This window comes from Phasianus colchicus, chromosome 3, assembly GCF_987193195.1.
Source record: "Phasianus colchicus chromosome 3, bPhaCol1.hap1.1, whole genome shotgun sequence".
In the NCBI taxonomy this organism is placed as follows: domain Eukaryota; kingdom Metazoa; phylum Chordata; class Aves; order Galliformes; family Phasianidae; genus Phasianus; species Phasianus colchicus.
This window is the reverse complement of record NC_143438.1, coordinates 32,707,329-32,730,197: the sequence shown is the minus strand read 5'-3', so window position 1 is coordinate 32,730,197 and position 22,869 is coordinate 32,707,329. Positions and strand designations below refer to the sequence as shown.

The 22,869-nt window shown below is 36.1% G+C and overlaps 1 long non-coding RNA gene across 2 annotated transcripts in view; it reads right to left on the bottom strand.

Moving 5' to 3' along the window:
• Positions 1–15,411, bottom strand: part of LOC116226537 (uncharacterized) — a 33,513-nt gene extending 18,102 nt beyond the window's left edge. For both annotated transcript variants that reach the window (XR_004166347.2, XR_004166348.2), the window contains exon 1: positions 15,325–15,411. This is a non-coding gene — a long non-coding RNA (uncharacterized LOC116226537). The remainder of the gene's footprint in view (positions 1–15,324) is intronic.
• Between the last annotated feature and the right edge of the window lie 7,458 nt (positions 15,412–22,869).

Here is a 22,869-nt window from a genome sequence, read left to right as displayed (position 1 = left end):
TTTCTCCTTTGCCTGTTTCTTTACATCGATACTCTGGGTCTTTGATGTTAGCACCATAGCCAGACTGCCCTTTTATAAGAGTTTCCACTTCTTGTTTTGGAACACAAGTTAGGTCAAGGCTATTTTAGACTATTTATTTTGAGAACAGGGAACTGGAGTTAAAAAATAAAAATACTCATCTTCTATTTAGAATTTTTTTATTTGCAATTTTATAATACATACGAATATTTTGTACCATCAATATCAGTCTCTTCTGTCAATTCAAACTCTCCCAGACTGAGAATTACTGAGAATACAGACTTTCTTCTGCTGAGAAAGGCTATTTATTAGGCAGGCATAGCAAAGTTAATGCCTGTTTTTCTAGTGTTAGTCAAAGGAGTGTTGGTTTATTTTTTCCCCTTGTTAAAGTCATTTTAGTTACAGAAGCTGATGAGGCATGCTCAGGGGACATCTGGTCATTTCTGACTCTTCAGGGAGCTTAAAGCTGCCCAGAGAGTAAAACCCTGCACTGATGAGACAAAATGTTTAAAATAAAAGCAAAAATATTAACATAGGAAATAGTTCAAAGCTTCTTCCTTCTTTTATCTGAAAAAGTTGCCATTTTCTTTTGATCATCAAACAGAAATCCTATGTTCATCCATATCATTTAATGCTAATCCCTGCAAATGAATGGATTTTTTTCAGCTTTTGCATTACGTAAGTACAGTATTCTGTTGAAATATGCTTAGAGTCTTCAGTTTCTCCCTACTCTCAATTACTTACTCATCTCTGTTTATAATATAAAGCTGTTCAGATGACTCAAGATGCTTCTAGTGCACTCTATTTTAGCGCTTTTGAAAAAGTTACCAGGTACTTATCTATCTAACATTTTCATTGGTATGTTCTTTAATGAAGAGTGCAGGTAGCAGGTTAATTATGTGCGTAGTGAATACAAGTACTTTTGAGGAAAGAATAATTTGAAAAAATCTGTTTGGCATTTGAGTTAATAAAATCCATATATAAAAGTGGGTTTATGATGTAATTTTTTCACATAAATAATATAAAGATGCTCTCTTCAACTCAGTTTTAGATTTAAAACATCTTGTTTGGGTAACTGAGATATCATATTTTCCACTTAAGGTACTATCTCAGCTGTACTTCTGTTTCTCTTACTAGATACCACAATGACTCTAGTCAGAGTGTTCATTTCCCAGCAAACACAGAACATATTTTTCAGCTCCATAGATTTGCTTAAAGAAGGAATTATTGTTCTTCTAAGCCCAGATCACTGACTAGTCTTGTGTTATGCTGGGTTCTGTTAACTTGCCTCAAGCAGAGCCTAAAGAAGTTGGCCCTTCACTCCCAGAGGCTATGGGCTAAGACTCAGCATTAGAAAGCAGAAAGATCAGATACACAGAGGAGGCAGAATCTATATCACACTCAGATATATCAAAGTTAAACCAGTTTCTGGTGGACTGTAGAGCTTAACCATTCTTTCTGATAAGGTATATGGGATTCAAGTAAAAAAAGCACATACTTCTGTGAAAGATCTTCATTGTCAAATCTGCATACAAATGACATAATCTCCTCCATTTCAGAGGAGACAGTGAGGTTCCTGGTTTGTCACAAATTTACTTTTGTATGGTTACAATTTGTTTTTGCTTCTGATTCCTTCTCCAAGAACTTAAAAGTTCACAGATTTTTAGGGGCAAAGATCCAGTGTCAAATGAGTATTACATGACATTGTGTCAAAGTTCTTAAAATGCACTGAAATAGCATTTCATGGCTAAATTCTATTTAGCAATCCAATGCTGAAAAAACTTTCTGTTCCTGTGAAGTGCTCCTGTGGCTACTTCACATATGTCCAAGTCCTTTTTCCAAGATGCATTCTCTCTTAATAGTTTTCAGTACCACTAAATATCCTTTTTGATTTGGCAAATAATGTCTATGTACCACTCCTGTGTATTCTGTGACATTTCATTACTGCTTTTAGTTGGTAGTTAGCAGTTATGTTTTGCAGTGACAAGTAAAGTCAGCAATGTCCAACTGGATATATCAGTTAAATGAAATTATATAACAACTAAATACACTTTTTATCTCAGCATTTGAACACCCTCTTCAGCTGACAGATACAGTTAGTGCAATCACTTCATATGTGAAGCTGTCTCTATACAGCTGTCAATCATACACTTCATCAGGTTTCAGAGACTGTTCTCTTAACTTTTTGATAAAGCTTAGCCTAGATTTTTTCATGCTACATTCCATTTATTACATGTAACCCAATGCATCACCTTTTTAACAAAAAAAAAAAGAGAGAGAGAGAGAGAGAGAGAGAGAGAGAGATGGAGACATTTCTGTTAATGATGGTTCTGTTAAAAATTTTGGTTTTATTTACACATTATTTTTTGCCAAGGAAGTTCTTGAATTTCTGGATCTATCACAGAATGCGTTAAGTAATTTTAAGTACTCTGTATCTGATCCTATAGAACCCCAAACATTTTTAAATACTCTTATCTGATAATAAAATCATACATAATAAAACAGTATCAAACTCTACTTTGGTCTACTCTGTATCTCTTTATTATAGAGGATTAAATATTGAACATTTTAAATAAAAGAAAGATGAGAAAGAAGTATTCTTCTTATCATAATTTAACATTAATATTTCATTAAAGTCCAGATGTGACATATTATTAAATAGTGACATTTTTTTCAGGAGCATTACTTCATATCACTTCATTTTCAAATAGCAAAACTAAAAATATTCTTTTTTTTTTTTTTTGCATGGAAAAGGTATGTTTAGAGACAACAAAAAAAAAAATAAAAGAAAAATCAAAGGATTCTCTATTTCCAGGGCTTTTTATAAGCTGTATAAAACTAAATCATGGTCAAATCATATTGTTGACATTTCTGGATTATTCACAGTTTCCAAACTCTTTAGCTATTATCAGGCTCCTATCAGGCATTGTCAACATCAATTCATTAAAAAAATAAATAAATAAAAGACTGCTTTAGTAATTTGATCTTCTTCTTTGACAAGATGGATAGAGGGAAGGCAGTGGACATAATCTTTCTGGATATTAGCAAGGCCTTTGATACTGACCCACATAATATCCTTCTGGAAAAATTGTCCAATTTTGAGATTAACAGGTTCATACTATGGTGGGTGATAAACTGGCTCAAAGATAGAGTTCAAAGGGCTGTAGTACATGCTTGTCACTGCAGTGTGTGCTCCCTACATGTCTCACCTTCATCATTATAGTAAAGCTTTTAGTTTTGGCATTTTATTTATTAGCTTCAATTCCAATTTTATTGTATTGTATTGTGTTATCTCGCATTCTGCTATCATATTTTGTAAATTAGTTTTCTCCCTTAGTTCATTGCTGCTGTTTTGTTTTATGCCCATCTCCCTGCCTTTTACCTTCTCCTCTCCCAGCTGAGATACGTGAATCCTCCTGCCCCATTAGTCATGGAATCAGGCCAAACCAGCCCATAAACCTTTGACATTTTCTACATCTGCCTGGTGACTGGTCCCTAGTGGTGTTCCCCAGGGCTAGCTTCTAGAGTTAGTTATGCTCCACATTTTTATGAAAGATCTGGATGCAGGACTGGAATGCATCCTCAAGCTTTTTTTTAAGACAATGAACTGGTCAGCCTTGAAGATAGGTCTGGATAAACTGGAGCATTTTGCCATCAGCAACAGCATGAAATTCAACAAAGATAAATTCTGTGTGCTGCAACTGGGACAGAGTAATGCTGGACACAGACATGGACTAGAAAATGAGTGGCTGGAGAGCAGCTCAGCAGAGAGGGAGCTGGGATTGCTGTCGCCAGTAATCTCAGCATGAGCTAGCAGTGTGTCCTGGCTGGCAAGAGGAAAAACTATTTTTAGGGTGCATCAAACAGAATAAGTGGGGGATCAAAAGGCAATTCTCCCACTATATTTAGTTTTGATTCAGCCTCACCTTGAGTATTATGTGCAGTTCTGGGCTCCACTGCATAAGAAGGATGCTAAGATGCCTGAAATTGTCCAGAGGAGAGCAACAAAGCTTGTAAAAGGGCTGTAAGGCATGTCCTATGAGGAGAGGATAAGGCCACTTCGGTTTTACAGTTTGGAGGATGCTGAGAGTCAGCCTCATCGCTCTCTGCAACTCCTTGAGGTGGGAAAGTGCAGAGGGAGTTGCCTTATTCTTCTCCCTGGCCTCTGATGTCAGAATGCCTAAGAATGGCCCAAAGCTGTGCCAGGAGAAATTCAGAGTGATCAAACACAGGAACAAGCTACCTACTGAGGTGGTTGATTCCTCATTTTCATCAGTATTCAAGAGGCATTTGGACAATACTCTTAATAATATATTTTAAGTTTTGGTTAGCCCTGCAGTGTCAGGCTGTTGGACTAGATGACCTCTGAAAGTCCCTTCCAAATGAATTATTCTCTTCCTTCCCTCCTCTCCCCCCCTCTCCACTCTATTATTTATTTACTTACTGAATGAGAAAAACACAGGAAGTCAATCATTCATTTAACTGTTTGGGTCTGGTTTTTTTTTCAAATACATAAAAATTTAAAAGAAAATCATCTATCATGCCTTTATTTCTCTCTGGATTGCTGAACAATTTGCCTCCCATAGTTAAAGACATTGCAACTGTGTTTTCCACAGGCTTTTCAGGAGTGTGAGCAGCATCTGTACTGATGGCTCAGCATTTCAAAGGCAGAGCTTTCTAGTTTAAGGTTTGTATTAATGTTCTGTTGAAATGCTCTTTGTCTAGTGAGTTGCATATGTTACAGCCATCATGATTCCAGCACTTAATTGTTGTGTTATGTTCTAAAATCAGGGACTATTCCAAACATTAGAATTGTATTAAGTTGTATCTGAAATTTCTTTTATTTGAAGTACTTTATAGTTTTTATGTGCTTTCTTCATCCTAAAGCTTTTTCTTAATTACTTAAGCTTGACAGCTAATAATGCAGCAATCGCTTGCATTACTTTTACTGTATGGTATAGCAAAAACAACTGACCTCTGGAGTCTGTAGTATTTTGCTGAGCTATCTGCACACAGTGAAAGAGAAATCGCTCATTCACTCATGCACACACACATACACACACAGAAAAGAATCAGCAAGACAGGTACTGTCATATAGACACAGTGCAGACAAGAACGAGATTAGTGACGATATGTTTATCATCCCTGGACACAAGGGATGTTCAGTTCACATCTTAACTGTTATACCTCTGGTGACCAGTAGCTTTTGCAAAGAACATGATGACTTATTTGTCTTGCTTAGTGGAAACAAATGCCATTCAGGGATTTTTAAGACATCTTGTGAAATCAGAAAATGAAGTCCTGAATATCTATACAAAAGACAGTAAGAAATATTTCAGGCTCTGGGACAGACAATTTTTTTTCTTTAGGAAAAAAACATTTACTTGTTTCTCCTGTCACTCGACCACGAAGCCAAAAACTCTCAACTCCCTCTATCAGGCACTGTTCACACACTTGCATATATCCTTGGCAAACACAAAAGCTCATAGGATATAAGCATATGCAATGGTGTGCTAAAGAAAAAAAAAAAAAATGGGCAAAGAGAAGATGGAAAGAAAGTGTAACTACTCAGTGTTATTTTCAAACAGAGGTCTTATAGGAAGATAGAAAGCATTTATTAGTAGACAAACAAACTGAAGAGAATAGGGAGAATGCTTTTCATCCCATTACATTTGCTTATTCAAGTGAAAAAAACAGAAATATTCATGTGGATAAAAGCACAAGAATCATCACAGTGATCACTGTAATCCACGTGCCCTTCACTTTCCATATTTTCCATAGAAAATTAAGTTTAGCTACTTTTGCTCACTATAACTATATTAAACAAGGCCACATAAATAGTTGCAAACTAAGTAGTTTACAAAACAGCAGACACTGATCAGACTAATTTCAAGTGCATATTCACACATCATTGCTGAAGTTATTTAGTTATTTAGTTATTTACATTTGCTATTCACCTTTCCCGTTAACTTATTAAGTCAAATATTTTCTCAAAAATATTTATAAGACTTAAATAGAATTACAACATTTAGACATGTTGCTTGTCATTTCCCATGCAGTTGTTTTCTAAAAAAAAAAAAAAAAAAAAAAAAAAGTAATTTAAGATCATCTCCATGAAACTAAAAACGTACTAGAAACATTAAGAAACATGCCTCACAATGTGGACTTGTGATGGAGCATACTTTATATTGTTTGAGAAACATTTTTTTATATAAACAGAGGAGAATTTATCACTTTCTTAATTCATCATCATATCACTGTTTTGTTGTGCTCAATTTTCATAAAAAAATTGGGATAATCAGCATCCTTAATCAATTTCCCAAGGACAGTATTTCTTTTCTTCACTCTAATCCTCTTTCAATGCAAGTTGGAACAGAGTTGACAGCAGCTTAATTGCTGCCATTGTTTTTTATTCAGCAATGGACCAAAGTTCACAGGTACACTTCAGAAAGCGTGTCAGTTTGATTTTCTCTCTCTGTTTTGTGGGAGCAGCATATCCCAATAGTTAACTTAAACACATAAATATGCTGAAGCTCCAGTGAATAATAAAACAATCACCTTGAACCAGCAGATGAGAGATGCAGACATGATCATGAGCCATGCCATGATCTAATCTTCTACCCAATGCAGTGTTCTAGCACTGTTCTTGCACCTTCCTGAACTCAAAAATGCCTTGTAAAATCAGAATGCTCTTTTGATGGTATACAGTAAAATCCCAATCTGTTCAGCTACAAAGCAGCCCTCTCATGAGTTGACTATGTAGTTTACTATGAAAAAAGAAAATAATAACAATGTCAAACGGTAAACCAGAGTAGCCTGTAGACTCAGAGACTGCAGACCTGCTAAACATCTGCAGGGACATAAGCTGAAGTTTTGCTACCCAGAAGATAACGATGGTAGCAATACAGGGGAATGATCTGGGAACTCGCAGCTGCCAGCTATTAAAGAAGCATCAAGAAATGTAACTTCAAAGTGAAAAATATGAAAACTCTGCAAAAGAGGTCATAAGATGCCATTGAGCATTCTGAAGTACCTAAAAACATATGCCTGCAATATCTCGAGCTGCACACTATCACTAGCCAAGAAGCAGAAAAAGAGACCTTTCTGTGCCCCAACCCCAGCAAATACACTTTTGGTGTTTCACTGTGCAGATACATTTCCCACTGTAAATGCTACTTCATGGTTCCCAGAATTCTTGAAGTCCAAGACAGAAGACACTTTCTATTTCTCCAGACTATCTCTTTGCCAGTGCAGGTTTTTAAACTTATGAAAGACAACTAGTACTTTGTATCCATGCTCTGGTCATTTTCAGCTATAGTGAGTTCCTGCTTCTACTGAATATCATTCTTATTTCTGTGAGTGTTCCACACTTGTGTAACTGCTTTTCTAAATAAAGCAGAAGACAAGAGTCACAGAAGCCATGAATGGAGACGGCTCTCTTTAGCAGCACAGAAATTTCAAGCCAGTTACATTCTCTCTGATGGAAAGCAGAGCTATTTGGAGATCTTCTTGTACATGAAAAATATCAATTACAATCATCCAGTCTATCTTATAAACATTTGGGTCATTTAAATTGTGTTATTCCCACAAACATACAAACCTCAAATTTCTGAAGATGCATTTTTTTATTCTTATTAAAGATATTTTTTTTTATGTTTCAGATTTTAAGTCATTTATATGCCTTCATCACTGATCACTAGTAGCCTATTTTTCTGCAGGATCTTTTTCCTTTGAAGATTTCCACCAAAATCAGTGACATTATGGGTGGAGATCTAAACAGAGGCAACAAGTGCTGTTTTAAACATTTTAGGTATCCACGATACCAGCATGGCAGATACAGACCAGAGACTGGAGAAGCTTTGCATCTCTCTGAAGACAAGCTGCCCAAGATATCAGAAGTAGTACTTAAACCTCATGTTTGGGCAACTATCCTATACTCTATGGTTCTTCTAATTAAATATTACTTGTTAGGAGCCTGAAATTCTTATTTTGCGTGGAACAATGGAATACACAGTGATACTCTGGATTTTCAAATGCATACTTTAAGTGTCTAAGGGAAGATGGTATGAAACACCCTGAAGGATTTTAAAAAGCTGTGATACTGTATCTTCCAATGGGAACTTTGTAATTCTGAATACTCACTAATGCAAGAACAGAATGACTAAATCATAATATGGACAAAAATGACCACACCAGTCTCATCCCAAATAGGAATTAATTGTATAACTTCAAAGTTGTCTGTGCAGTTCCATAGCTCCTCCTCTGCTAGGTAGTCAGCTGCTAAAAGAACACTTAAAAGACAGATCCATGTAAACTGGATGACTGTAGCTGTATACACTTACTAATACATGTTGTCTCTGAGCTGGACAGAAGATAAATACACCTGGACATAAACACATTGTCATGTCTACAAGAGTTGAGATGCAAGTTGCCTACTAGAAACACAAGCATAGACACGGATGACATCTTACTATGCAGTCATGCTCAGAAATCACTGCGTTCTCTGATCTGCCATGCAAAATATTTGTGTGAGCTACTGCAAGAATCAAAGTCACTCAGTAGTGAAAACCTATAGTCTCGAGGCTACAATTTAGCTCAGCCCATATAATTTTAATTAAAGAACAAGTTAGTGAGTAAGCACACACGGTTCATCCAGAGAATCACAGCAGATGGTGAATCCCAGCAGAAGGCAGTGACAGAGCACTGGGGTAATTTCTCAGGCCAGCACAACCACAGTCAAAAAGGGACCAGTGAATAAGCCCTAATATGTTATCCAGGCTCTTTCAAAATTCTGTTTATACTTTTTCTTCTGTCCTTTGTCTATTTCAAACTCGAACTAGAAAAGAAACAGAATTGGAAATGCTTTGACAATTCCAAAACACTGGAGAAATCCACCACCAAGGGAAGATTGTACACCTGGCCACCAGGCCTTGTTACCAAATACACAGCTGCTTCATTCCCAGGAGCAACCTAAAGCTGCTAGATCACATCAGTTAATTATGTCACATCCACACTTACTTTTAGGGATAAAAATAGAGCAGGCAAGACCTAATCCCTCTCATCTCTAGCTTCTCCTCAAAAAGTTCAGAACCGATAGATCATCAGTCCTTCTTAAGAATTATGAAAGCAATGTAAAAGGCCAAGACTAAGGTTTTTCCTTTTCTGTCAACTTAATGTTGAAATTTTGATACAGTATTTATTTTTTCCTTATCTAATTTCCTGCAAGTGCCTGCATTAGAGAGAGAAAGATTTGGAACATATATTCAACAAAAAAAAAATTAATTCCTCCGGAAAATGGCTTACAACAGATGTCTGTGAGCTGTTAGCCACATGCTGCTGATTCAGTCTTTTGTTGTCATAAGCTAAGCACAATTCCTCAAAGTAACATTAGTTCCCTCTAGTATCACCAAATAATCTGATTGAAAGACCAGACAGTAGGCTCCAAATTCCCAGATGCGGACTGCCTGTAGCTGCTAATAATTTTCACATCAGGGAAACATAAAAAGCTCTTCTGTGTTAAAAGTGTTTTATTTTATTTTTTAAAAGGTACCTTAGATCCACATCTTTCCACATACTCATTCAAACCACTTGCAAACATTCTTGCACATTTTCACAGTCTGTTGCCAAAATATATAAGCCCAACAGCATCAAATTACTTCTCCATCTCTTCCTGATTTTTGGACTCACACTTTTTTTTGGCTAGTCTGATGGCTGAGGAAATTGCAAGGTGCAAAAACAATAAGATAAAACAAAACAGACCATTACCTCCTCTTACTGGCATATCCTGTACTCCTTTATGCAACTTTCATTTTGAATAATGATAGAAATGGCTGCCTCATAGCCACCATTAATATCAAGCTTACAAGAATGGAATTTAATGGAAAATATAAGTATGAAAAATCTTTAACGATCATAAGGCTTCAACCAAAGAATGAGTTTGAACTGAAACAGCATACCCAAAATGAACTTACTCCTGTATTCAGTTCCCTAAACTCCTAACACTTTCACTGAAGCATATTATGAAGAATATTATATCTATTTTCAACTTTCTTTTCTGAATTCATTTATCTATTAAAATCGCAATCATAACATAAAAGGCAAATATTTTTTATTCAGAAAGACCTCTTGTGTTTTCCTTGCCATATTTGATACCTCTTATCTCTCTCATCTTGAAGTGATGTCAAAGCACAGTGCAGTCAAATTTTTTTTAAAAAAAAAGAAAGAAAAAAGCCTTCCTTCCCAAACTTCAGCAGCTGAACACCAAAGATCAGCATAAGACAAAATGTTAGAGGTTATTCTTTCCTTGCTATCTCTTAAAATGCCACAACACATGTAAAATATTTTATCTTCCCTATTAATGCAAAGTGAAATACAGTTTTGCATGCTGTCTTACATACATCTGCAAAAGAGGCAATGATTGTTCTCTACGAGAAAATGGCAATCAGAAGTTTTAATTATATTGTTATATAACACTGAGGTTATCTTGCATCTTAGAAAGCTGCACTTGTTTAGATTGAAGGCACAGGCATTTACCTGGAGACCATTCTGTAAGTACACCATACCTAGAAAAATGCAGTAGGATCAAGATGATTTTCTAGAGTGCATTTAAATTTCCAACAACCCTACACTTGCATGCTTTTTGTCCAGAGCCAAGGCATCACAGATAAGTTTGGATCTGTTTTTGCAGATCATTTCAGTTAACGTTTTTCCACAGACCAATATATTTCTGTGTGCAGACAGAAATGAAAGCAAAAAAATTAATCCTGTATTATTTCCATTCAAGCCAGGCATTTATGTCTAACTTTAAAACAGTTCTATTCCTGCACTATTTACTGTTCTAAGACTCTCCCTTGCTCCTTCCGATCAAACTTACAAATGCTTTCAGAATGATTCTTCTTCAATAATCCTATCCTCCAAGCTCAACAGTGGTGCATTCCCACATGCAGAAAGTCAGATAATGATGGTAGGCTTGCATGAATAAACAAGGAGCTCCTGACTAAACCCAAACAGAAATAATGCTTAACCAATGTAGTAGTCTTCTATGACAGAATGGCTGGTCAAGTAGATGAGAGGAAAGCAGTGGATGTCATTACCATGGACTTCAGCAATTTTGACATTGTCTCCCATAACATCCTCATAGGTAAACTCAGAAAATATGGATTAGATGAGTGGACAGCAAGGTGGATTGAGAACTGGCTGACTGGAAGAGCTCTGAATGTTGTGATAAGTGGCACTGAGTCTGGTTGGAGTACTGTAGCTTGCAGTGCTACCCAGGGATCTGTACTGGATCCAGTCATGTTCAGATTATTAATCAATTATATGGATGAAGGGATAGAGTGCACCCTCATTGATTTTCCTGATGATACCAAATTGAGTTGAGTGATTGAATGCACCACTGTTCAGAGAGATCTCAACAGACTAGACATATGGGCAGAGAAGAATATCATGAAGTTCCTGCCCAGAGGCAGGAATAACCCTCAGGTTATTCCTGAAAATAACCATTGGAAAATATGGATTAAAAAAGACCTATCCTTGGTGGGAGAGGATCAAGATAGTGAAATCAGACATACAGAGGTCCATGGCTTCTGATGGGATGCACCCATGAGTGCTGAGGGAGTTGGCTGATGCTACTGTGAACTCTCAAAGGAGAGATCAGTGAAATTCAGAAGAAAGCAAATGTCACTCCTAAGTACAGATTAGTTAGTTTCACTCCAGTCTCTGGAAAGGTGATAGAAAAACAAATTCTGGAAGACATTTCCCAGAGTATAAACGACCAGAAAGAAAAAAGCCTGGATTTATGAAGAAAAAATTATGCCTGATCAACCTGATAGCCTTCCAAAATGAAATTGCCATCTCACTGCATGAAGGGGCAAGCAGTTGATACTGAATTAAAAACTGACAAGCTGGGCTCAAATAGTGGTGATCAGGTACATAAAGTCAGCTACAGATGAGTCACTAGTGGTAATGGGTGTATGTCAGGGGTCAGTACTGAGCTCTGTATTATCTCACATCTTCATCGATGATCTAGATGATAGGACAGAGTGTAACCTTAGCATAGTTGCTGATGATAAAATCTGGGAGGTGTGATTCATAAACCAGATGGATGTTCTGCCATTCAGAGGGACTTGGAGAAGCTTGAGAAAGTCAGTTGAGGCTATTGTTGCTTATATCTTCCTTTCTTGAGGAAAAAAAATATATATATATCCACAAAATGTTTGGAGGTTTCCTTTGATACAATCATGCAGGGATAAGTCATCACTACACAAAATGTGTGTACACATACACTACAAAATAGTTGTAGAGGCCATGGGATTTGTCTCTAATCAGTAGGTTCCCCAAGAGACTCAAGTCATTTTCTATCCTTAGCAAAAGGCTGGTTATTTAATACAGGGAAGAAAATGTCTACTTCTCTTCAGTACACTTCGATATATCAGGAAGGCTATCTTTTTCAACATACTTCTGTTTCCTCAGAAAAGAATCATTCAACACCATAACATCATAACACAGCATTGATTTTTATGAATTATATGTCTCTCCTGAACACCAAAATGCTGAGATTTTCATTTTTCTCTGTTTCTACACACCTGCTTGGCATTCTGACTATGAAAACATGCAATAATAATAATAATACATATATAAATAAGTGGGAGCAGGAAGTAAATCAAGTTCCAAGATTTGCTTTGTCCATCTGTAGCTCAAGTACCCTTAGTTGGACTCTGTGTTCCTCTCCAGGAGGATCTTTATTCTCTTCACACTCCTATATATATATCTGAGCTCTCATGTCTCTACAAACAGGCTAATTTCCCAGCAGGAGTTATTATTAAAGCAGACGATGCTTAGGCCATATGGATTTGATTTTACAGTGACGTTTTTAGTTATTCAGAGGACTGAATAACAGATGGACAGCCAGGACTAGCAACTCTGTTCTTTTTACTGTATAGGGTCTTTCTTCTCCTTTGCTCCCCACATAGACTTTCCCACTTTATTTTTGCCTGTATTTTAGTGCATTTCTAAGGCTTTAGTTATGTATTCTTATGACATAAGCCCTAATAGCATCAGCATCACTATTCATCTGAGGTCCATTTAAACCATATTTGGCTCTTCCAAGGAATGATGTTTTACATGAGACAGCTTACACTTTTTGATGGTTCACTTCATTTTAGAGCTCAGGCTCTTTTCAAAGACTGCTTTGTAATTTGTAGTAGTGGATTTCAAGAGTTAAAGTCTTGTTGCCTTAAAACAAGAGGTTATGTATACAGATCTTAGTGCTTACTTCAAGATCAACTTTCTGTCATTTTTATTAATGAAATAACTTGAGTGCCAATAATAATTCATGCACCAGTCTGAGAAAACCATGTTTCCCAGATGAATTACTGTAAACGTACAGATGTTTGTACACATTCTCTTTTCCCAGGACACTTGCCAGAACTCTATCACTGAATCAAGTCATTGATTCAAGTCATAAAGCACTTCTTAATGGATATCTGCAAATGAAGTACTGAAAATATTCCCTTTCTTATTTAGAATGCATGAATTTGAAAAACATTTTATTATGTTTGTCCTCCATCCCCTATCCACACCTTACAGAGAACAGCAGTTATATCAGCTCCATGGATTACTTGCCCTAGCCACCACCTCAGTAACAAGCATCACCTGCATTCTGTGTATATACATCTAAACTTTCTGCCTTCATAATAAAAAGTCACTTTTCTGAAGAATTAATCTGGTTTACATAATTATCCTATTTTTTGATACTTCATTCCACATGATGAATTGAGAGAGAGGGAGAAGGTCTCTTCAGTTGGTTGGGCTAGATGATTTTGGAGGTTTTTTCCAACCTTGGTGGTTCTATGACTCTATGACTATGCATGAAAGTGATTCTGTTTATTATTATTATTATTATTATTATTATTGTGGTTATTGTTGTTGTTGTTATTTTCTTGTATTTTCTGTTTAAAAGAAAAAGTCAGACACTTCATTTTTACAACATTCTCATTTTCTTTTTTCTTTTTTTTTTTCCAAATGCTTTTTCTCATTTGTTAATATTCTTTTTAATTTGGGGAACTGGCATTCCACACTCTATTCACAATGAATGTACATGATGGATTTGCAAAGTGAAATAATGAGCTTCTGATTTGTTCTCCGTTTCTTTCACAATAGTTCATAATATTCCATACTGAGCACTGCACTCCTTTTTTCATAAGGCTATCTATTACCACTCAGAATGAGATTTAGAGTTGTAATAGTCAACTCACAACTAGTCAAAGAATATGTAAAAATGTAAAATTAGAACCATTCTTTTTTCTCCTCCCCACTCTCCCCTTAAAGGTATCATTATCTATTGATCTACGTTGAAGTTAATCAGCTGTTTTATCAGAGCATTCTGAAATTGCTCTGCAGCTCTTCATCATTAGTATGCATTCTTTCTCAGTTCATTTGTGAATATGCTAAAAAGCCCATTACAGCACAGACTGATAAACTCCATCAGAAAATTCTTTCCAGCAGGCAAACTACATTTTATCCATGCCCTCCATTTACCTAGTTTACAACTGACTATTTAGTTATATGAGAACTTTCCAGGTTCCTTAGTTCTTAGAAGATTTTGGTGAGAAAACTGGAAGTCTAAAATGACTACTAGCGAAATCACTCTTGCCCATATGTTTACTGAAATCAGAGAATACTAATACACTTGAAACCTTTTTTTTCTTTTCACAAAATACAGAGGTTAATCCCAAGAACACCTTTTCCATCCATCTACCTAACAATATTTTTCAGAATAGTTCATCAGTAAATGTCAGATATAAACTTGTAATTGTAGTTCACTGGATGTTCCTTTGAGATACTGTTTAAAAAAACGGCATTGCATTAGACAAGTATATTAGCAAGACATTTAAATGACTGGTCATATATGTCAGTAACTCAGATGTTTCATCTCTGAATTTCTTTAGCTCTCTTGAGTATAAGTCATCTGTGTGTGGATTTCTTGTCCTTTTTGTCCGTTTGCTCAAAAACCTCATCCATCAACGATTCGATTTCATACTGATCCTCCAATGTTTACTCTACTGTTGTGGTTTAACCCAGCAGGTGGATAAGCACCACACAGTCATTTGCTCCCTCCCTCCCTCCCTTTCCCAGAGGGATAGGGGAAAGAATCAGAAAAAAAAAAAAAAAGAAAGTAAAATTTGTGGGTGAAGATAAAACTACTAAGAGAGAAAAGGAAAAGGATAATAGTTAAGACTATGCACATATATATACATATATGAATGTATATAACAAGTGAAGTACAAACAATTGCTCACCACCCACCCAATCAATGCTCAGCTAGCCCTCCAAGCAGTGGCAGAGAGAAAGATGAACCAGCGGCAGAGAGAAAGATGAAATTCCATTCTCTTCAAAACTTCTTCTGAATGATGTCATAAGGGGTATGGAACACCCCTTTGGCCACTTTAAAGCAGCTGTCCTAATTCTGTTCCCTCCCAGATCCTTGGGCCCTTTTCTAAGAATGGCCTTAGCTCTGTACAACACTGCTTAGCAGCAACTGTAAACATCAGTGCATTATCAGCATTGTTTTTCTCCTAGAACCAAAGGAATAGCATCATGCTAGACACTGTGAAGAAAAAAATTCCATTCCAGCTTAAACAAAGGCATCTATCAAAAAGGATTATCATGTGGAAAGCCTCACTGTGTTCTTCTTGAGTGTACTCAGATGTAAATAAAGAATTTAGCTTTTAAGATATAATATCTCATCTATAAGTCTTAGTGGGTTCACAGATCTGTAGCAGACTTATTTTTTGAGCATATCAGGAAAAGTAATTTATTATTCATTTCTAGGTCACTTGCAAATTATTATCTCAATCCTTTTCTGAACACCTTTATCAAATGATCTTTTTTTTTTTTTTTCCCCAGCGTTTTTACAGCCGGCGCTGATGATCCTGTCTGTTCTCATTTAGCTATAATCTCAATACTTTTAAGGTACTCTTCGATTCTTCAGAAACCTTTACTAATGGCATGTTTATTCATGTTCTTTTGGTATTTGAAGACTTTTGTATACCACAGGCAATATGCCAATTTCCTCCGAGTTGTGAGTAAATTTTGTCATTTGCTTTTTTTTAAGTGTAATTATTCCAACAGCAGAAGTTTTACTTCTACCTCCATGATAAGCATCTTTTTAATAAAATGCCTCGCATTCATAGAGTTTGTTATTTTAACTTAATATACAAAATTTTCCTACACATATTGAATCTATGCATACTGCTATTACGCTTATACACTGGCACTTCTTTACTAATACTAAGGTTCTGTTAGGCACACAGCTCAGTGCAGGTCACAAGTTCCTCCTTCTTGTATAAATTCCCTATGAAATATTCACTAATGGTTTCTTCACACTCAAGCCTAACAAGCCTAACATTCACTCGGTTTACTTGAAGTTGGCATTATCTGTTGCTGGTATATTTCCTACCACTGCAATCACTTGGATTTCCTTTACCATAATTAGATACTCAACAATATATCTAATGTTACGCTTGTTCTGTTGGACCTAAAATTCCAATCTATCTGGATTCTTTCCCACTTCTGGACACATTTAGCATGTTAATTTGCCTTAAATCTAAGCTTTGTTTATCAGCTTGAGTCTTATTCCAAAATAACAATATTTAGCACCATGAGCTAGTTATTTTTTCTGTTTTCCTGTTGTACTCTTCATATTTTTCTGTACTAGCAGTTACAAATTGAACCACTGTTTATGCTTTCTGTCCTGTATTGCACTTATTTTAGTCCTAACGAGACTGTTACTCCAGTCTTCCCATGAAGAAGTGCATTCTTTGTACATTTTACTTTTAGTATCAGGTCCTATTTAGAAATTAGGGTAAAGAATTGCAAAAGAGATTTTCTTATTTCAGTCTCTGTTTAGCATCATGTATCCTGTATTAGTACATGTTACAGCTGGCTCTTGTGAGAGTTTCCTCCAGTGTTCCAGTTCTCTGCAATGGCACTTGAGCCACATAGATGTTCAGAGAGCATCTACCAAAGGTTATTAAGTAAGAGAACTACAACTTACTTTTTTTTAACATCAAAAGTTTTTTTCCAGTCTTATATTTATTCTTCCTTGTTCAACTCCTGAACTACTGTTATCTCTGTCAGTTGTACTTACCTCTTGTACTTACTTAGCTGCAGCCTCTGCAACTCTTCACATCTAGCAACCCATTAATAATTATTATTCTAAAGTATTTTGTGATGTTCTTGACAACAAAGATCAGAAGATGTAAAAAAAAAAAAAAAAGGATGAAAAAGTACAAGTGGATCTGATTGTGAAATAATCATGCTGAGAGCCTCCATTATGTACACTCTCTCCAGACAGATGTGTGAAAATGAAACAGAACTGAAACGGAGGCTTGATGCCCTGGAAAAAAATAAAATAAAATAAGGACAATGGGAATGAAGAAATTGGATGCCAGCTCTGAAGTGTGACACTGAGAATACCAGTTACAGGAAACTGAAGGAGAACCAAGTCAGTGCAGAGAAACACTGAAAGAAACCAGAAGGGACATTCAAAGACTCAAACAGTATTAAAAATGGCACACAGAGGGATGTAGATTTCCCACAATACATGGAAAGGCAAGCCTATGCACCTGTTGCCTCCTTGCTATTGACTCTCAGGCTGGTCACCAAAGGGAATCAGAAATCCAGAATAGTATAATGTCTGTCAGATGCACGTGCAACTGAAAAGCATTGTAAGAAATCTTCCTTCAGATCCCCCAAAACAATACTGCCTAATTCCCACTAGGAAAAATAAAAACAATCGAATTAAGGATTAACTGCTTCAGGGAAGACTTGCAAACAAGTAGATATTAGTATGAACTTCAGGAATACCAAGTCTCTAGAGAAGGAATTAAATGCCTAATAAGAGAATAAACTGACCAACAACTAACGGATGAGAAGTATAAGGAAACCTCCATAATGTTTGACTGTTGGGATGCACTTACTGAAGAAAGTCAATTTTCAAAAGCTAAATTTGACTTGAATGCCCAAGGGAATATCTAACTGCAATCACAGCTGGCACAACTGATAAGAACAGCTTCAAACGGAGAAATGATAGATCTCCAAACACTAGTTGAAAATCAAAATATAGGGTAAATGAGAATTCAGAAATGAATTAAAAACTGTGGTAACAAGAAAATGTAAATAAAATAAAAAGAATTAAGACTATGGATAGCAATCAGACAACAGGACAGAGTCTACTCCGTACAGGCAATGGATTAGAAAAAACTCTGATCTGTAAACTATTCTCAGGAGCTTTCTCAACACAGTGGAAGATCCTGAAATACTTTTATAGTATGTGAAATTTAAAGTCAAGGAGAAAACTGAATCTTGATAACACAGAAGTGAGAGCTGAACTACAGATACAGGAAGACAGATACCATTCAAGAAAGATAACAAAGATAAGAGATGGGGAATATACAACAAGATACACAGAGTGTACTTCTAAGTACTTTCTGCATACATAGATTGTAAAATTTATGCAATTTTGAGTATTTCTAAGACAAAAGTAAGATCTTTCTCTTTTGCTGAAGAACTCTGATCAGAACTGTCACTCCTTTGCAAGCCTGGGAATCTTTAAAGGACTGATGAAGTGGCTATCTTGATGAAGGATTCTGGTTCATAAAAGAGATATTAGTCAGTGACATAAACTAGCCTAGTAAATAAAATTTCAACTGCTTGTGTATACAGACAATGTACTGAGCCCAGATTTAACACACTATTGCAAAAAGAATGCTTTTATTCAATACTGCAGTACAGCAGTATAATAATAGTATATTTTTAAAATAATCCTATTATGATAAGGATTTCATTTTTTGCATCATGGAAGACAGCAAAGCAACTGAAGTTACAGGGTAACAAACATGGGAATTAATGTTTTGCAAATATCACCAATAGTATGTTCCAAATGTCATCACTTTTCCTTGTTTAGAAAATGATTCCCATCAAACTCATGCAGCGGCTCTTTCCATTTTAATCACATGTTCCAAGTTCTATGAGCAGAAGTTGCTGATATTCAAATTACTTGTAAATTTTTTTCAAGTAAACAATGTAAAAAATATAAATCTATTTATCTGATGTTGTATACAGGTTATATAATTCTGTTTCAGCCTCATTTTCTTAACATGTTTTAATGAGTTTTACAATGGAGAAGCAGTCCCTAAGAACTTGGTATTGCACTGTTTCTCTTGACTACATACCCAGTGTAATCAACAGGGATTTTAGATGAAGTAAGATACTGGTTATAAAAACATAGCAAGAAACGTCACTAAAGCTAAAATGTACTTGCATCTTCATTCTCTGGAACTGAGTTTTTAAATTTCATTTTGCAATATGATTTTTGCTAAACCATTCCTGGTATCCCAGCACTCCTCATTTTTGTCCTATAATAATTCTATACTAGAGTTTGAATTATTACAAAATCTGCTCAGTAAGTACTGCTAATACTTATGAAATGTTTCATTAACTAATATTTATTCTACAAAGTAATCCACTGGAGTCTTTAAATTTCAACATACGGAATCCATAGCAAGGAAAGAATATCACACTGATTTTTTTTAAACAAGAGATGTTACAACTGACTTAGAATAAATTTTGCTTTTAAATCTTGAAACTGCCAAGAAGACACAACTAAGCAAAACAGGCACCCAGGTAATAAATATTTATTCAAGCTATATTTTAGCTGCAAGGCAGAATGTCCATTTTGTAGTCCTCTTTCATAGTGACTTTTAGATCTGTGTCGTCAGTTAGAACAACACCAAGAGTATACTTGCTGATTTCACTTCAAGAGAGATCACTCCAGCCCTGGATCCAGAAAATAAGGTGACTAGCTGTTAAGTGGAAAGCCCTGCATACCTGTCTTGTCATTAGCCAACATGTACCTCAGTCAGCTAAGAGAGATTATAGAGAATTCTCACTCTAAAATATTCCATAACACTTTTCACAAACACATCATCATATTTCCACCTCAGTAATTACTGTATTAACAGTTATTTAGTCTTTAGTTCACATGATGAAACAAGTGACAAGATTCACTTACAAAGTAGTTTTGTACTACAAAAGACAAAAAAGCAATTTCAGCACTTCTCTCAAGGCACAGGAAGATGCTCAGTGACTGCAGACTATCGTAGGATGTATGAAGTCACACACAGTGTATTTCTTCACAGTTCCACAAGAGACAGAATCATATCTCAGAGATTTTTCCAAATTTTCAATATAATTACAGCCTGCTAACTCATTCCAGATGCTAAATCTACTGCACACCAGCATTAGGGCTGAGACATTAAGGAGGTTTTTCCAGTATTTTTCTCCAAAATGTTATGCAAATATCCCATAATCTAGCACAGAAGAAAAGTCTTACCCAAAGTTTTAAGACTTCCAGTGCAGTACTTTGGGGGGCAGGTGGGTGTTGAAATAGCTCTGCAGTGTAGATTTGTAGTATTATCAAAATAAGAATTTTATTTTACTTTCTACAGAACATAACTTCAATATTTCATGTTTTTTTTAACTAAACAGATCACTGCTTTCAGACTAGAATTAAGATTACCCTATTATTTGCCTGAAGTCTAATTAGCACAAGAGGAACTTCACACAGATGCTAATATTTTGCCCAGCTTTCAAGAACAAGATAAACCAATAACCAAAGTAAGTCCTGAAATCCATTAGCTGTCTTTAGACAAGCAACTAACACGAGCAAATCCTGCCAAGAGACACACGATTTAAATCCACGCACATGTAAGCTCAGAAAAACAACTTGCTACAGGTGGAAACGGTCTGCATAAAATCACCTGAGAATTTATTAACTCTGCTTCTCTCGCACAGTTCAAATGAATACTTGAACACCCTCATCCTCTTTCACTCGCTGAGAAAACCATTTTATTGAGCTTCCTTAGGTGGAAACAACTAAACCCAACGTAAAAACTTGCTGTCCCTGCCGCTTCCCCATGACACACATACACACACACACCAGTCTAAAACCTCTTGGTGTGGCAGCTGTATGTCTTAAGATCCAGCAGAGCAGATGGCACAGAATTTAATTACAGGTGGGAAACTGAAAGAAATTTGCAGGGCAGGAAACTATGTCACTCCCCACTGGCAGAACAGTAGAAAAGAAAATGACTTCAAATATCAACACGAATTTCATTTCAGTTGTCATCAGAGAGTTCACGCACTACCAAACCACAAGAAACCACCCCTTGCTCGTCTTGGTTTTGGAGTCTGTTGATTACGGCAGGTAATTCTGCAGTTACTCTGGGAGGAAACACCTCAGGCTCAGCCAATTTGGCAATATCTGACTTATCTTAACAGTCTCTAAACTACACGTTTGTCATTCAAGGCTGAGACCTTATCTCTTTCTCACTGGAATGCACTGAATTAGCTACCTCTTGCAGCTGATAATTTTAGTCAAGACTGATAACAAAAAATACATTAATGACATCTGCCTCCTAGGTGTTATTTGTGCAATGCCTCCCCCCCCCCCCAAATGCCAATTTTCTTGAGTTTCCCATTAATGTTAGAGCATGTAGCCAATTATATCTTGTTCCTCCTGAAAGTTGTTTCTACTTTTGTGCCAATATATTCCTGGTTTTGCTGTGCTTCTCAGAGTGCAACCCAATCTTTTATCTTCCTCTCTGTGTCCTTCTTTCACCTGAGATAAAAGAAGAACTCATAATTTTTAAAAGCTGCTATTTTACTATATTTCTTAACATTTATCCAAAAAGGAAAATTATTTGTGCCTGTAATACTCACATATTTAAGGAATCTCTACCACTGCCCCTTAGCTCCCTTATCTCTCTGATGAGTTTCTTGGAATACTATATCTCCCAGGTGTTTGAGTTTACTGAAGTATATTTCCATAATATCTTTTATTCTAGTAGTCATCCTAGGCTATCATTTCTTGGACAATGTTAGCTAAGTTACTTTCTGCCTGAACATTCTCAGTGTACTACCCCCCCAAAAAATAAAACAAACAAACAAAAAAAAATTTAAAAAAAAACAACATCTAGAACTCTTTCACCTCTACTTGTATTTCTTTTTCCACAACTTGCCTAAAAAAACATGACCAGTGCCTTCCAAGGAGCTGTTAAATAATCTGTCTTACTATACTCTTTTCTCAACAGAAATCCAGACAGTTAAAATTATCTGAAAACAGAATAGAATAGAATAGAATAGAATAGAATAGAATAGAATAGAATAGAATAGAATAGAATAGAATAGAATAGAATAGGAGTTGAATCAATGATTTAGTTTAGTTGCAAGGAACCCTCAGAGGTCATCTAGTCCCTTGACTGCTTCTGGGCTAGTCAAAACTCTTGAACACTGACAGACATGGGGCATCAGCCACCTTGCTAGGAAGTCTGTTCTAGGGTTTGACCACCCTCAACAGTAAAGAATGTCTTGCTAATGTCCAATCTGAAATTCTTCTGACATAGTTTTGTGCCATTCTCATATGTCATCCACCAATGAGAAGAGATCAGCACCTTCCTTTCCACTTCTCTTCCTCAGGAAGCTGTAGAGAGTCATTCTTTTTTCTTCTTTTTTACAGGATTTTTTTTCTTGCTCTCAGGATTTACCACTAAAATTCTGCACTCTGGATAATTCTAAAAAACCTCCAACCAGCTGTTCATCTTGGCTTGTAATGAACTCCCATGATCATAGTGTTCAAGGCATTTTTTGTTTTTCCGCTCGCCACTAACTCAGCTCTGCATTTTGAATCTCAGACAATGAGAACGCATCTTTTTGATATTTGCACTCCTTCTTCCTTGAACAAAACTCTGTCATGTCACATCATCTCTCTTCTATTCCAACCAAATTGTA